Genomic DNA, 12,011 nt, shown 5'->3' on the forward strand with positions numbered 1-12,011 from the left:
CAAAAGTGCTCACTCATGTAGCTGGGAGCAGCTTACATGCTAGAGGCTGTGTGTGAACAGCCCAGGAGTGGGGGTTCCCACAGCACAGCAGGGTAAGGCTGGCTCCCAGAGTCAAGGATTGGAGTGACCTAGCAGATCACCGGTCTAGACAACACCAGGGGAATGTCACAGTGTCCCATCTATGTGCTTGACTAAGCTGTCTGCAATATGGGGCTACTCATGCATATGTAACCCACTATTTTTTGTGGATGTTGTGTGGACGGTAACAGCCTACTGCTGCTGCCAGCTATTGTAACTAGTTCTTTAGTTCAAGTGGTGAAGAGCTGCGCTGCAGTTATGAAAGACCAGCGTTCAAACCCTCGTGATGATGTAGGGGATATTCCAATTATATTGAAAATAACTTTTATGTTTTAAACAGTAGGAAATGACTTACCAAAAGCTACATTACCAACATTGTAAATAACAAGAATTACTGTGGCCGTGGGGAGCATTGAGCATTTGCAGGATTCCTGTTTGCTAAGACAACCTAAAGCCAGTGGGGTGTGAGTGTCCTGGGGAGCTGACCCATGCTTGGAGATCAGTGGTAGCTCCTGGGCCCCATATTCAGCATTATTCACATAGTTAAATGTGTCCAGAGCATCAATGTGGTGACAGTTTATTGTTCGGGCAGATGCCAGGCATAAGGGCGAATGGTGATGAGGGGAAACATCTCGGTTGGTGTTTCAAAGGGTAGAGGCCCATCTGAGTGCACTGGAAATACACATGCAGAAGCGCACAGACATTTGCATGCACAGCTACCAGAACCCCCCCCCCCCCCCCCACACACACACACACATACACTAAGTCCTGGCTCCTCTTCCCTCACTCATTGGAGGAGCCCCATTGATGTCAGAGCACCAGTGAGATGGCTCACGTGAACCAGGGCTGCAGGATGGGGCACACGGGGGGATTATGCCCACAACCAGCCCGTGCAGCAAGGCCCTTCGCAAGCACATTCTGCAGTCTCCAGGGCAGAAGCAGGTATAGAGCTGAGCTCCCATTTTCAGAGCACGAAGCTCCATCCTCCAGTTCTGAAACTTTGAGCCCATAAGTTAATTCGACATGGAAAAAGACTCTGCCAGTCCTAGATCTTGCTGTGCTGTTCTCTGCGGCTGGAGCACTTCCCCTCTTCTCACAAACACCCTCCCTGCGGAAGTGCTGGGGCTGCAGCTCCCCAGACATGAGAGATGGTTTCCTTTAACCCTTCAGCTGCTGCAGAGACTAACTCACCCACCTCCCACTCTGGAGCACAAAGGGCCAGAGTCTTGGGCCAGGCTGAGCTGCCATTTCAGCAGGACCTGAAGGGACCAGGGCAGAGTCCAGTGGAGACATTTTAAGCCCCATCTGGGCCTGATCTGGAGACTAAAACCCTGCAAAAATTCCTGCCACAGAACGAACTTTGAAAAGCTCCACCCCCCGCCCACCCCCTGCCATCCTCAAAGACCTGAGGAAATTCATATATGGGGGAGGGGAGCGCTTTTGTTAAACTGGAGCTAACGGTGGCAGGGGAGAGAAGTATCACTGGAGGGGAAAACTCCCCGTACTAAGAGAATATTGTAGTTTTCTCAAAACCACTAAGGTTCAAAAGCCTGGAGATTCTAAGTTAAGGCGACACTTTCAAAACAAACCCCAATATTGGACAGTCTGCCAATGCACAGTTAGGTCACCAAAGAACCCAGGTTCTGTCCTGTGCCAGCACCAGCCTCTCACCCCCACCCCAGTGGACCATTTGTATGCCCTGGGCAAGGAGTGGTCTTTTATGGGGGAGGACTCTTTCTAAATGAGTGTTTGTTCACGGAGTTTCCAGGTTGGCGGGAGCTCGAACAGGCCCGCAGCCACAGGCCAGGTCTGCACTTGAAAAATTAGGTCGACCCAGCTACGTTGCTGAGGGGTGTGAAAAATCCACACCCCTGAGAGATGCAGCTAAGCCAACCTAGCCCCCGGCGAAGACAGCGCTAGGTCCACGGTACATTGCTTCTGTCGACCTCGGGAGCTGGATTTCCTACTGTGCTGCTGTAGTGTTCTTAGTGTAGACATGGTCTCTGGTTGCAGAAACCTTAAAGTCTGACAGTCCCCTGGATTTGCATAGTTCATCTACCTGTGCCACAGACCCATCCAGCCATTACCATCTGGCAACGGTTAGGCAAGGGGCGAGTTCAGACTTCTATTTTTCTGCTGAACTCTGTCAACTGTATTACCAGATTGGAAAGGCCAGGTCTTGAAGACATTTGTAAAGGACGAAGTGGTAAGATTCAGACATGACTCGGAAGTGTGGGGCTACAGAGAGGGCTGAATTGAAGGCAAAGCCCAGTTCATGGCCTGAGTGACCACCCCCAAGGCGCTGCCCATGGTGACTGAGAAAGGAGGGTGAGTGGGAGGGTGGATGTGGGGAGATTAGGAGCTTTGTGTCACGAAGTGGGAATGTTCTTAATGTTTTCTCTGAATACTGTGTGTGTTCCTCAGTTTCCCCTATGCACTTCTTAAGTATCTAAGTGGTGGGATACGGGTGTGTGTTTGTTGTAGAGCCATAGAGGGCAGGGGTGGTGCGGTCTGCACAGAGAATGGCCGACACCCTGTCTCCTGGCAACTGATGGCCTGGGCCCCTCCCCTGCCAGGTGCCAACTGACGGTGTTGGAGAACAAAGAGAGGTGGCCTCCTGGCCCAGGGAAGGAGACAAAGGCCAGAGGCGGGGCTGGAGGAAGTCTCAGTTTGGAGCTGGCCGGGGAAATGGAGGGAGGCCCAGATCCGGGGTCTGGGCTCCCTATACCCCAAGATGGACCTGACTGAGGGGTCCTGTTCTCTGTACCTACAAGCTCTGTTTTAGATCGTGTTCCTGTCATCTAATAAACCTTCTGTTTTACTGGCTGGCTGAGAGTCTCGGTGAATCGCAGGAAGTGGGGGGTGCAGGGCCATGACTCCCCCACACTCTGTGACACTTTGTTTCAACCGTGTTGCGTTTAAGCTGATGGTGGGATACCAGTGAGGACAGAGACAGGGAGACAGACTGGAGGTTTTAGTTTGGACTGACAGAAACAGGCCCAGAGTGGATAGGCTGATCTAGGAGTTGTCAGCATAAAGATGATAATGAAAGCCATGGTTTTTAATGAGATTGCCCAGAGATAAGGTGCAGAGGCAGAAGGGAGGAGGGGAGGTGTGGAGTGAAGCTGAGGAGCATAGACTGTGAGCAGGGGAAGAGGAGGAGTAATAGTTTTACAGTAGTGCCTAGGGACCCCACTCATAGACCAGGGCCTCATTGCGCTAGGTGCTGTACAAAACCAGAACAAACAGAGCATGGGATGCTTGTGGCTAGGTCCTTCCAGAGATGCATTGGGGACACCACTGGGATGAGCCAATGTTATACCAATAAAATAAAAACCAGCAGGATCTTATTAAAGGGACAAGGCAAAATGCCACATTTATTGTAAATATAATAAAAAGAAATATAAAACTCACACTGTCGTATTGTTACTTATTCCTTACTTAACTATATATATATATATATATATATATATATATATATATATATATATATATATATATATATATTCATTCATTCATTCATTCATACCAGTTCTGCATAGGGGTTATAGTTACCAACCTAGAAGTTGCTCGTGACAGAGCACTGGCCAGGTAACCTGTACACGAGAGTGGAGCCGAGTCCGTGTCAGATGCGCATCCGATGCTCCTGAAGGGTAGTGGCAGAACTGGAGACTCAAAGTTCTCAGTCCTTAGTGTCCATTTTTATAGGAATTTCTTCCTGTGCCAGTCCGTGGAATTTGCTTTGTCATATTGTTAGTCATAACGGCTCCAGGACAGCTGTTAGGTGCTCATCAGCTTTCTTCATCCTTTGAATTGGTCGGGTGGATCCCAGTTTGCCCTCTGGTGGGGTTTTCTGGTTGTCTCCACCTGGCGTCTTCTTTGGCTAATTGATGTTAAATTCCTAGGCTGGCACTTTCCTGATTATTCAAAACCCACCATTCATTCACATACATTCCTTACTTTAATAAAAACACATTTCTCATTTCACCGAGTATTGTTATTTTATTTGAGACTCCCTGTCTCTTAACATTCCTTCGGTATTGACTTTCTTTTATCATACAAAGGTGTTATTTATTTAAGACTCCCCGTTTTTTAACATTCCTGATCCAAACTATAGAGGGTGGGAGTCTCTATGTGGCATTTCTATGAGCGCCGCTCCAATTCGCGGCTCTTCCCCGGTGTTACAAAAAAGCCTGTCAATCTCCATCACAAAGTATCCGTTTGCAAAGTAAAGCCAATTGAACATAACCATTTAAGAAAGTCACGTTAATTGATTGATTTACATTTATAAGCGTCAGTCTCAATTACAATCAAGGGAAAGCGTCAATACAGAGAAAGCAGAATCAATTGAGCGGTTTAGTTTTACAAGCGTCAATCTTAATAACAAGTGAGAGAAAGTATCACTTCAGAGAAAGCAGAGCCAATTGAGCGGTTTGCAAGGTACGGTTTTTGCAAGCTTTAATACAGAATTGTAAATCAATATTGCAGATTTACAATTATGTCAAATAGAAGAATTATAAATGTTCTAAATGCAGATTTACAAATATTATAAATCAATATTGCAGGTTTACAATTTATTATGAACAGAATCACAAATATTAAGAATATGCCTACACCAATGCCTCTCCTCCAGCTGCCTATCGCAGCACAGTATTGAGGGCAAAGGGGAATTCTGCCGCTGACTTAAGTGGGGCCTGGGTTCTCCCTGAGAGTATCAAGGCTGAAGGTCTCATTGCACTCGGCTGCAGTGACTGTCTGTGTCACTGATCTCCAGCTCTTCCAGATCACTCTCAGCCAGTTAAAGTGACTTTGCACCATAAGTGCAGTTTCAAGGGGATTTTGGGTGGTGGCTGTTTTTAACTGTAGAATTGTTGCGTTTGTTTCCGAAGCCCTTGCACAGGATGTGACAAGGCTGAAAGAGAAGTTACAGCTGTGCGGCTCACGCTCTGACTACAGCCGGCCTTTGCTTCCTCTGCAGCTTCAGTTTCTAAGACGCCAAGGCTAAGAATTGGTCTGAGTTCAATGAAATGAAATTCAATTAAGACAAGTGCAAAGTATTTCATTTAGGAAGGACAAATCAAATGCATAACTACAGAATGGGGAATAGCTGGCTAGGAGGTAGTACGGCTGCAAAGGATCTGGGGGTCATAGTAGATCACAAATAATAATAGGAGTCAACAATGTAACAGAACTGTGAAGAAGGCCAATAGTCTGGGAAGTATTAACAGGAGTGTTCTGTGTAAGACACGGGATGTAATTGTCCCGCACTGAAGCCTCAGCTGGAGTACTGAGTGCAATTCTGGGTGCCCCTATTTAGGAAAGATGAGTCCAGAGGTGAGCAACAAAAAATGATCAAAGGTTGAGAAAACCTGACCTCTGAGGAAAGGTTAAAAAACAACTAGGCATGTTTAGTCCTGAGAAAAGAAAGCTGAGAGGGGATCTGAAAACAGCCTTCCAATCTGTTAAGGGCTGCTCCAGAGAGGACTGTAAATAGGCTTCCAAGGGAGGTTGTGGAATCCCATCACCGGGGGGGTTTAAGAACAGGTTGGACAAACACCTGGCAGGGATGGTCTAGGGTTTACTTGGTCCTGCCACAGCTCAGGGCCTGGACTGATGAGGTCTTGTGGCCCCTTCCAACCCTGTATTTCAATAATTCTGTGATCCCAGACTGATGACAACAGCCCACAAGGTGTCCTGCGGGGAGCAGAAACCAGTAGGAAAGACAGAAATTAAGTGGCCAAAACATTAGTGACTAGAACAAAGTGGAGCTAAGGGCAGCAGTCCCTGGCAGTGGTTGAAAGCTGGGGCAGGAGGAAGGGGTGGCAGCCCTTTTAGTGCCTCTGGCCACCACCGTGTTCCCTCTAGTGCACATCAGGCCTGATTCTCCCCTGCCTGTCCCCTTGCGTCGGCGTTCACACCTGTGCAAAGTGAGGGCTAACTTGGTTTTAATGCCACTGTTGGTGTCAGTGAGAGGAGAACTCTGGCTGGCAGGGTTTACACCCCCCCCCCACTCTGCCCAGGTGGAAATGGCAGCAGGAGGGGCAGGGCAGGGGAGAATCCTGCCACTGTTGCTTAAGGCCCCGGCTGACAGTCAGCATCTGCTCCCTCCTGCCTGCTCCCATGCAATGGAGCTTTCCGGAGGAAGCCCGGTGACCATGTGAGTTTCCTTCACTACAAACTGTCTCTCTCTCCTGCTACTGCCCTGCCAGCTGCCTTGCTCAGCGGCTCTGCTTCTGCCCTCGCACTGAATCCCACACACAGCCCCAGCTCTCTCTCTGGGGACGTCTACATTGCAGCTGAAGGTGGAATTTCCAGCTGGGGTAGACGTACCCCGTAAGCTTTGACTGAGCTTGTGAGCTAAAAAGACCAGTGTCGCTGTGGCAGTGGGGGCAGCGGGAGAGGCTGGATGCTCAAGTATCTACCTAGAGTCTGGGACGGGATCGTACTTGGGTGTCTGGCCTATCGCACCACCCGCACCGTCACGGCTACTCTGCTATTTTAGGTGTTGTACTTTGACCAAAGCCAGCACGTGTACGTCTCCCCTGATCCCTTTAGGATCCCTTGATGAGGGGGCAGGTCTAATTCAGGGAGATCAGGGGGTTAAAAAGCCAGCTCATAAACCACCAGAGGAGCTAGTGAAGAGAAGCAGCAAACAAGGGAGTTCTGTGAGGGAATTTAGAAAGGGAGCGTGTAGCCAGATACACCTAACAAACAGTCTCTAAACTCCCTCCAGCCCTCAAGAAAGAAAAACAGATAAAAGGAGCAAACATACAACCCCCCTTACGAGAATCAAAGTAATGCAGGCAGAAGTCCAGCAGCAGGATGGGAGCTCTCCAGTCATTACACTGAATGCAGCGTGTGTTATTACCTCCCCTGTGGGCAGGTGGCGTATGTGGGCATTAGGTGCAAGCAACCCCTGGCCCTCAGCGACGGAGTACAGGCTCTGGAGACCGGAGTGGCGGAAGGTTAATGGGGAGACATACATACACTGGAAGGAGAGATACCGGGATTTCTAAGACCATAGATAAGCCCCACGCAGGGAAACCCCACACCGTCAGACGCTCCCAGGGTGTGAACTATGGATGGAGGCTCCGGGTGTACAAGCCTTCCTGCTGCCTGTGTCACAGATTTCTACCCACCCCAGGAAGGGTCGGGGCTGCGGGCTGTAGCTGTGCTGTCCGGTTTGCCACCGTCTTTGCTTGTGGGGAATGATGTTCTGGCTGTGAACACGGAAGGGCTGAATCAGCCCCCTCAGGTAGCTCCAGACAGGCAAAAGGATGTGAGCAAAACCGCAGACAGAACAGCTGATGGGGAAAGGGGGGGTCACATTCCCCTGGTTAGACTCCCAGCGCATGGGCGGCGCGTTCAATAGGCAGGGGAAGGCTGAGCCTGCCCAACCAGCCCCGCCTGGCCCCACCCATGCTCCGCCCAGAGGCCCCCTCCCTCCGCTGCTACTTGGCCCCAGCCCAGGCAGGCTTCTCCTCTCCCAGGAAGGGAAGCCGGCTGGGGCTGGGGGTAGGGTGGCTGGGACTTGGCGTAGCTGGGGCTGCCCAGTGCCGGGGGGGCCCTGGCACTGGGATCATGCCACCCAGCGCTCCAGAGCTGGGGGCAAAGGGGGGCTGCCTGCCACCTGCCACTCCAGGGCTGGGGAGGGGGTGTGTGTCTGCACCTGCCCCGTGCTCTGGGGGGCTGCTGCTCTGAGGCTGGGTACCGTTTTGTGCTCTGGGGGGGCTGCATGCCATCTGCCAGCCCAGTGCTTCGCGGTTTGGGGGGGGGCAATCAGCGCTCTGGGTGCTGCTCACGGCTGCAGGGGGATCTGGCCTTGGGGGCAAGTGGAAGTGGAGACCATGGCCTCAGGTGGAAGTGGTGGCCAGGGGCCTAGCCTCCCTGAGCCAGTCGCTCACCCACCGCCCATGTCCCAGAGCAATTAGGTGACACCCCCAGGTTTGCAGGCAAGTGGGTGAGATCCCTGCTGCTCCGGAGAAGGGACAGACCTACTGACTGAAAGGGAAATCCGCTGGGCCCTACAGCTCAGCTCAGGGAATTAAGCTCTCTGCTAACCCATCGGAGGGACCCAGGAGCTGTACAGACCATGAGGTTGGCAGTGTCTCAGGCCACAAGGAGGGACACGGAGGCAGCTGCAGAGCACTGCCAATCTATGGCACCCAGCCAGGGGGGAAATGCCCAAGCGGTGGATCAGAAGCTGCTTGGGAGATGGTGAAAGATCCTGAGCCAGAGGGGAGAGGGAATTCAGCTCACCTTGACTCAGGGGTCGGGGAACCTCCATCCAGCATTGGGGCAGCCTAGGCATTGCATGGGAGGAGAGAGGGGGAGAACCAGGTCAAGTTTATATGCAAAGGTTTGGGGATTGAGCAGGGGTAAGAATTGGCGTGAGAAAGTTCAGCCCCATGGGATCTGAACTGAGAACTTATTCAAGATGGTTGACAAGCGACTCTATGGATTTTGGAAGGATGTCTGCTGGCTTACTAGCAGAATGTTTGTTATCTGAACACACCTTATGGAATTAGGATAAACTTTCTTGAATTAAGTTAGACCTCATTGAATTAGGGTTAATACTTTTGGGGTCCACTGTCTTAAAATTGCAGTTGTGTGAGTGTTGTTGTTGCATTGTATGTAGGGAGGGGGGATGCTAATGAACTTCCCCCATTATCAACCCCTGAAGTCGCTCTTTCCCCCACCCCCCACGTCTGCATATGCTAGTTGGAACTGGATTCTGTAGAGACCCAGAGACAAAGAAAAGCTTTTTGGATAAAAGCCTGAGTTTAAAATGACACAGGGCCTCCTTCCTGGTCCAGCAAATGGACAGAACCCTGGTCCCCCGAGGGCCCCAGTCCTTAGGGGAGGACTGGAAGGACTTGGCCTGCTGAGGCCTCATAACATTGGGTGCTTGTTCTGAGCTGAAGCTCTGAGGAGCTTGAACCACAAGGAAACCCCTAGGGTGGGGGGATGCCCGATAAGCTTATTAGCATGTGTGTAGGTCCTTCTATTGTTTTTAATGTCATCTTTTTACCTTAAGAATAAAGCTAAGCTTGCTTAGAAAGAGCTGGGTGGTTGTTTATTCCTGTAGCAATTACACTGTATCCATCTCTGAAGGGAAAGCAAGCAGGTGTCCGAGGGCAACCTGTCTGGGCTGGGAATTACACAGTGAAGGCAGGGCACTGCGCAGCCTGGACTTACCCTGGTCAGAAGGGAGAATGACGTGGGTCTCCACCCAACAGAAGCAATGGCTGGGGAGCTGGGAGCCTGAGAGTGGGTGCCCTTGCTGAATCACTGAGGGGAGATACAGGTGCAGTTGCCCTGAACTGTGACACCTATTTCTGTGAGAGGGGCAGGGCTTAGGACACATCCTTCTCATCAGCATCTCCCATTGGCTACCTTAGGAGGTGTCACAGATCCACAGGATCCGTGCTATGTCCCCAGCTTTGAAGCAGTCTCTAAGAGGAATCAGTTCAGTGTGCCAGACCCCCTTGGGGGTCTCACTCCTCCTCCAGGGTAAGCCACGTGGCCTCACCGCCTCCTTACACTGAGCCTCTGAGCTCCAGCACTCCTGCTTCACACGAGGAGCTCTGTTCAGCGAGTCCAGCTGAGATAGACTCCTGGGGGAGACTCGTCCACTCTTCAAAGACTAATGCACCTCATCTGGCATTTGCAGTGACACTCAAACAACATTGTCCAAAGAGTAGGATTTATTAATCATCTGGAAACAGCACAGGAAGTCCTTAGGTTAGCACAGAGAACTGAAGGTTAAAGCATAGACCTTTCTATGCGGGTGCAATTCATCCCATCATCCAGATCATTCATAAAGATGTTGAACAAAACCGGCCCCAGGACCGACCCCTGGGGCACTCCCCTTGATACCGGCTGCCAACTAGACATGGAGCCATTGATCACTACTCTTTGAGCCCGATGATCTAGCCAGCTTTCTATCCACCTTATAGTCCATTCATCCAATCCATACTTTTTTAACTTGCTCGCAGGAAAACTGTTGGAGGCTGTATCAAAAGCTTTGCTAAAGTCAAGATATATCACATCCACCGCTTTCCCCATATCCACAGAGCCAGTTATCTCATCATAGAAGGCAATCAGGTTGGTCAGGCATGACTTGCCCTTGGTGAATCCATGTTGACTGTTCCTGATCACCTTCCTTTCCTCCAAGTGCTTCAGAATGGATTCCCTGAGGACCTGCTCCATGATTTTGCCGGGGACTGAAGTGAGGCTGACCAGTGTGTAGTTCCTCGGGTTCTTTTTCCCTTTTTTAAAGTTAGGCACTCCAATAGTCCAGGACCTCCCCCGATCGCCACGAATTTTCAAAAATAATGGCCAATGGCTCTGCAATCACATTAGCCAACTTCCTCAGCACCCTTGGATGCATTAGATCTGGACCCATGCACTTGTGCATGTCCAGCTTTTCTAAATAGTCCTTAACCTGTTCTTTCACCACTGAGGGCTGCTCACCTACTCCCCATGCTGTGTTGCCCAGTGCAGCAGTCTGGGAGCTGCCCTTCTCTGTGAAGACCGAGGCAAAACAAGCATTGAGTACTTCAGCTTCTTCCACATCATCTTTCACTATGTTGCCTCCCCCATTCATTAAGGGTCCCACACTTTCACTGACCTTCTTCTTGTTGCTAACATACCTGTAGAAACCCTTCTTGTTACCCTTCACATCCCTTGCTAGCTGCAACTCCAATTGTGCCTTGGCCTTCCTGATTACACCCCTGCATGCTCTAGCAATATTTTTATACTCCTCCCTAGTCATCTGTCCAAATTTCCACTTCTTGTAAGCTTCCTTTTTGAGTTTAAGCTCACCGAAGATTTCACTGTTAAGTCAAGCTAGTCGCCTGCCATATTTGCTATTCTTTCTGTACTTTGGGATGGTTTGTTCCTGGGCCCTTAATAAGGTGTCTTTAAAATACAGCCAGCTCTCCTAGACTCCTTGCTCCCTCATATTAGCCTCCCAGGGGATCCTGCCTATCAGTTCCCGAAGGGAGTGTAAGTCTGCTTTTCTGAAGGTTAGGGTCCGTATTTTGCTACTCTCCTTTCTTCAGGATCCTGAACTCAACCATCTCATGGTCACTGCTGCCCAGGTTGCCACCCACTTCTACTTCCCCTACCAATTCTTCCCAGTTTGTAAGCTGTAGAGGAGCACGGCCCCTAGACGGTTCCTCCAGCACTTGTACCAGGAAGTTGTTCCCAACACTCTTCAAAAACTTCCTGGATTGTCTATGCACTGCTGTATTTCTCTCCCAGTAGATGTCAGGGTGATTGAAGTCCCCCATTAGAACCAGGGCCTGTGATTTGGAGATTTCAGCTAGTTGTCCGAAGAAAGCCTTGTTTACCTCATCCTTCTGATCTGGTGGTCTATAGCACACACCCACCATGACATCACCCTTGTTGCGCTTGCCTCTAAACTTAACCCAAAGACTCTCAACAGGCTTTTCTCCAGTTTCATACTGGAGCTCTGAGGAATCATACCGCTCTCTTACATACAGTGAAACTCCTCCACCTTTCCTCCCGTACCTGTCCTTCCTGAACAGTTTATACCTCAGACTGTGGGACTTCTGCATAGCCCATGACATCTCCCAGAGGGCCTTCCACCTGCCGGGTGCCCGCAACACGCGGGCCGATCATTTGAGCAGGGACTTCTCCTCCCAACACGAGTGGTCTCTCCACCCAGAAGTGGCTCACCAGCTCTTCCAAGCATGGGGAACACCCCAGGTGGACCTGTTCGTGACGACGCAGAACAGGCGTTGCCCCCGGTTCTGTTCTGGGGGGGTCTGGGATGGGGCGCTATCTCAGATGCCCTCCTCCTGTCCTGGTCAGATCAGCTTCTCTATGCCTTCCCCACATTCCCTCTCATCAGCAGGGTCCTGGAGAAAGTAAAAATGGACAAGGAACCAGTCCTCTAATTGCCC

The 12,011-nt window shown here is 50.5% G+C and overlaps 2 protein-coding genes across 2 annotated transcripts in view; one reads left to right on the forward strand and one right to left on the reverse strand.

Moving 5' to 3' along the window:
• Positions 1 to 12,011, reverse strand: part of LOC102936186 (butyrophilin-like protein 2) — a 1,677,894-nt gene that overhangs the window by 1,301,795 nt on the left and 364,088 nt on the right.
• Positions 1 to 12,011, forward strand: part of LOC114020220 (butyrophilin subfamily 1 member A1) — a 1,361,724-nt gene that overhangs the window by 1,077,550 nt on the left and 272,163 nt on the right.

This window comes from Chelonia mydas, chromosome 14, assembly GCF_015237465.2.
Source record: "Chelonia mydas isolate rCheMyd1 chromosome 14, rCheMyd1.pri.v2, whole genome shotgun sequence".
Lineage (NCBI taxonomy): Eukaryota > Metazoa > Chordata > Testudines > Cheloniidae > Chelonia > Chelonia mydas.